Source organism: Lissotriton vulgaris, chromosome 5, assembly GCF_964263255.1.
Source record: "Lissotriton vulgaris chromosome 5, aLisVul1.2, whole genome shotgun sequence".
Classification (NCBI taxonomy): domain Eukaryota; kingdom Metazoa; phylum Chordata; class Amphibia; order Caudata; family Salamandridae; genus Lissotriton; species Lissotriton vulgaris.
The window spans coordinates 339,860,871-339,866,050 of NC_141693.1; positions in this window are offsets into that span (position 1 = coordinate 339,860,871).

Genomic DNA, 5,180 nt, shown 5'->3' on the forward strand with positions numbered 1-5,180 from the left:
GTACGAAGTCTAAACCCAGGCCTAAGTCGACACCACCTCGTAAATGGTCCAGATCCGGCACAGCTACGACAGCGGGAATCAGACGCTTGACATCACCATCTCATCGTCGTTAGGAAAGGTCGCCATCGAGGGTATCAGTACCAACGTCTGTAGCAGGGTTTCCGTTCTCCCACAGAACTGTGCACAGAGATCTAGAACCTGGGTGAATTAGGGTGACCCAAAACTCACCTTAGTATCAGAAATCCCCTTATCGAGCTAGCTACAGTGTCTCATTGGTCATAACAAACTCCCAATGACTTAGACAAACCAGAACATGAACTTAGGGTACCTCAGGTATCGTGGAACACATGAACACTCTTTCGCTCTATAATCATTTCAAACCACAACGGGGAGTAAAAGAACACACGTGCAAGTTTGAAATATTTATTTTTCAATGCAAGGTTCTCAAACGCAGTATCTTATATAATACCAATATACATATTATAAAAATCAGAGTTATCAGCATAGTCACTAGTCCATAGTAAGCGAACGGTGATAGCATATTATAATGCAAAAATCTATAGAAATCTGTATCACCTATATTTCGCGCACCCTATTTAGCATACTATATTATATCTAAGAAGGTCTCATTTGGGTTTTAGCAGGGCGGGCCCATACCCCTAAATGTCAGCAGAAGAAGATCACATCATCAGCTACCAACTCTCTGCATGCGAAGCACCATCAAGTGTGTTTTTTGCATTCTCAGTAACTCTATCTTAAACCCGCGTAGAGCCCAATGTTGGCAGCAACATTATTTGTGTTATGTCTAATGTGGTGCGAGGATCAGGCCTCCCAGCAACCTTGTGTTAGGTTATTCTTAGAGGCTATAGCTCTCAGTGTGCAGACAGTGTACCAAGTGTACCAGGCACGACTGATATCAGAGCAATAACATATTATTCTCAATAAATCACATCTTTCGTCTAGGTTGAAAGCTACAATAATAATTATGTGCCGTGTGCAAACTGAAGCCGAAGGAAAATATGTTGTTTAAACATTTAATACACTCATGCTAACTTAACACAATATATAGAAAAGCATTAACTATATGACACCACCCAATGATCCGAGGACGGTCAAGAAACAAGCCAATAATATAATAAAGGCATACCATGAAAGCAGAGTTCAATAATATTGAGCCAAGCCAAATGTATGTATATGTATTTAAAAATTAACAATACAAAAATATGCATGAATGCCTATAGTGGCCAAACAAAAATGTAAAAAATCTCGAACTTGAGGCCTAATATAAATCACAGGCCTAGAACATATGAAGTAAATTGTTCGCAAGAAAAATGGCACCATTCAGAATTACTAAAAAGTCACGTGCCAGTATAGTGAAAGTCTCCAAAGCCACTCATGGGTGGATAGAATATGCAAAATAGGTAGCCACAGCTTCCAACATGAAATCACTGTCATCATCCGAAAACAGTTCAGCCATCCAATTAAGCAATGGGAAAGAACATACGTGCTCCTCCAACACCGGACCCTCTAGCAACATCAGAGGACAACTCGGTGGGTTCTCAAGAACGCTATGTGCCAGAAACTCATGCGCCGCTGCGGGGATGTCCCACGGACCCATTAGTCCATGCATCGCTGCCAAGGCCATAATCCTTTCGCCAGAACAAACCAACTCGTGAGCAACTACGGGGCCCATCAGGTGATTAGAATCGACTCCAGGAGATAACGGCAAGCAGAGACACAAATCAATGGCCCAGTCAAAATCGCAGCTCAGGCAATGAGACACAGGCCGGACACATGTGTAATAGGAAAATCGAAACGATAATTCAAATGCCGTGCTTAAGGTCGCAAGCGGCAGGGTGCCATAGTAATCAAGCATCCGGTCGCGAAACAGTGCCAGAAGGGGCTGAGCGGCTTCTTGCGCAGGATGGGCATCCATATTTTAGGAAGCAGAATAATATCAAAACGCCTGCAGCTAAAGCCAGCAAAACAGGAAATCCGCCAAACAAGCTCGAAAATATTGAATGGAAGAAAGCAGGGATAACACCAAAAATCTTTTCAAATGTAGTCACGAGACCACTGCTAACCAATTTAAAAAAATTAGCTAAGCCAGACGTGGAGGAGGCATTAAAGATTTGATGAACTAATTTGCAGTAATGAAATGGCAAGTCAGTATTTAAAAGTGCCTGCACCTCTTTGCGTGTGTTAGCTATGTGAAGGACATAAGTTTCACGGGCCGAGCTCAGGGCCACTTCTTTTTGAGACAAAAGAGCCCTTATTCGGCTCATACCATTGAACTCCGCTTTCAAGGTTGGGATGCGCGGCCAGATGGAAACATCTGAATTCCCATGCGTGGGTGGATATAACACGTTCTTGCAACACACCACACGTTCTGATACAGTAACCACATAGGCGATACCGACCATTAACCCACAACACTCCTCGTTATTCAAAAGCAAATAACTACTGTTTGTCAATAATGTGAATGTGGGAACAATTGCAGGAACTGGTGTGCCTTTTAAAACACAGGCCAAATTAGGCCGGTCTTGATTACAAGAACCATGCAACTGGATGTGTCTGCATATCAGTGAACGGTCAGGCGACTGTGTGCATTCTTCACCATTCAGATTCACTTCTTTTCCATCCTTCAGGCATCTGTACATGTATGGTAAAGACCATGCCTCATTTAGGAAAGCACTACCTAGTGGTTCATATCGTCCTATTGCAATATATCTCATACAATTAGTAAATTTATATAAAGCAAATGGTAAAGTAATAACACCATGGATAAGCCATGTAGCAGCAGCTGCCCCAGCTACAGAGAAGGGCAAAGATTCTAACTTTTCAATGTGCAACATAGAAAATGATGCATCTCGCATGGAAAGCATGCGCTGCTTGTCAGTCAAATTAAACGGGGCAAATAGTGATGACACGTTCATGTAACTCCAAGGAACGGAACCAGCTTTCAGAGTTTGTAGTGTCCATGCAAACTGCATCACAGAACGCAATTGATTTTGTCCATGGTACAATACCGACACTTCATCATTCACAATGTCAACTACAGAAGAGACAATATTGTTCAATGTGTAAATTCGGGAAGAAAGCATGTTAATACTGTTATCGACAACTGCAAGCACTTTCTCCAAATTTGCTTGGTCAATTGCTCTTAGGCGTTTAGCAGCCTCAATTTGCGAAAATTTCCAAATTTCATTGTAAACTGCATAAATCCACAGTTTAGACCTACCCTTAGCTGGGCCTTTTATAAAATCATTCAAATCCACGTTTTCAGTCAACTGAAACAGATGTAGTTTAACTGCAGCTAAAGTGGAATGTTGTAACCAATCCTGACACAGTTTCCCCACAGAATAAGTTGTGACAGTATAATCAGTTTCAAAACGGGGATCAGGTCTGACTTGTGTGAACCCTTCAGCCAAACCCAGAAAACGATGTTGGCAAGAATCAGCACTCCTATGCCACATCAGCCAACCCTTCGAATCCAAACTGGATATATTAAAGGACGAATTGTGCAATAGAGCTTGCAACTCATGAATGGACAATTCAGTATAATTACCCCACCCTGAATATTCCTCCAATTCGGGGATAATTGGTGTATTTAATTTTTTAAAAGTAGCCAATCCAAAGCATGTTGTTTGAGAAATAGACGAATTTAGAAACAACATGTGATTCGGGATGATACATGCCAGGGCTCGACAAATGTACTCGCCCGCTCGCAAATGCGAGTGAATTTTGTGCAGGTCGAGTCAGTTTCAAGGCCTACTTGACCGGCCTGGCGAGTGCTATCTGGTAGGTGCAGTAGCATGTGGAAGGCTTTAGGTGGCAGCATTGCGATGCGGTGCGCGGTGAAAGGCTTTAGGGGGCAGCATGTATCATGCACGCACGCACGATGGGCATCATGCATCATGCACGCACTGCCTATTGTTTGGGTGCCAGGGCCGTCAATCTTGGCCCTGGCCTACCCCCGCGCTGTGCTGCCTTAAGTACTGCAGTGACGTAGCACGCCACCACGCGCTCTCCTCGGTGGAGTCGGGACTCGGGACAGAGTGCAGGGCGATTTGGCAGAGGTGAGTCAGTTTTGACAACTTGCGGTTAAATTTCTTTTCATCTAACGAGGCTGAGCTGAGCTGACTGATCCGTCATGTCTCACCCTTTCCCCGGCCTAGCTCCGGCTCCATCCCTCCTGTAATTACCACTCCCCAAGGCCTACGAGAATGGTCTGCTCCTCGACACTGCCTGTGAATAATTTGAGGCTGGTCGCTATAGGCATCCTGTCCATTAATAATGCCACGACTTCCCCTCCCACTGTAATTCGGGGTAATAAAGATAAATTTAAGGGCTATCTTGTGGGGGCGGGAAAGCTGCAGTTGGTGTGACGGCCTTTACTGAAGGTGAACGGCGCGCCACAGCCCTTGTGCCATACAAGTCGTAGAATAATAAAAGAGGCATAATATTACATTGGTTTTATAGATTTTCTTTCGAAGACGTGGACACCTTAGCTTGAGAGTGAGAACCGTGAATAGAAAAATATAAGCTTATAAAATGCTTTGTTCACTGTTTTCCTCTGGGTATTTAGCGCCAAGTGAGGGTGCACTTGGTGCCGCCTTAGGGACTGGTGCGCCTGCTGGGCAGTTGGTAGCATGTTCATGTGCACACGTGTGAGCCGTCGTCATTAGAAGGAACGGCTCATGCCACTGGTGGTATAATGTGAAAATTCGAGAAAGCAATGATGTTTGTGTTGAAAACATATGTATTGTCTCCAGCCTCACTTGCAACTGCTGCAGTTCCAGATACCCCTTGCTCACAAGGAGCGGGCTGTCATGTGATATGTTTAAACATTTGCTTTGTTCTTCGGTGTGACATGTTGCAGCCCTATTTGTGAGGTCGATTGGAAAACTCATGCTGAAAATGTTTCACTTGTTTTGTAAAAGTATTTAGGCTGCTAGCTTCACAGACATAAAGGAGCTTGTATTTCCACTTAGATGGCAGCACGGTCATTGTGGTAAGACAGGGTCACTCGATTAGCAGTGAAACGAATGAAATTTAAAACGTTGACATTTACACGATGTAAACTACTCTTTCAAACGGGTTTTTGGTGTTGCCACTTTCTGAACTGAATGGGTAGCAACTTCCTTTATTTTGCGGTTTTTCCTTGGCTCGTTTCGTTG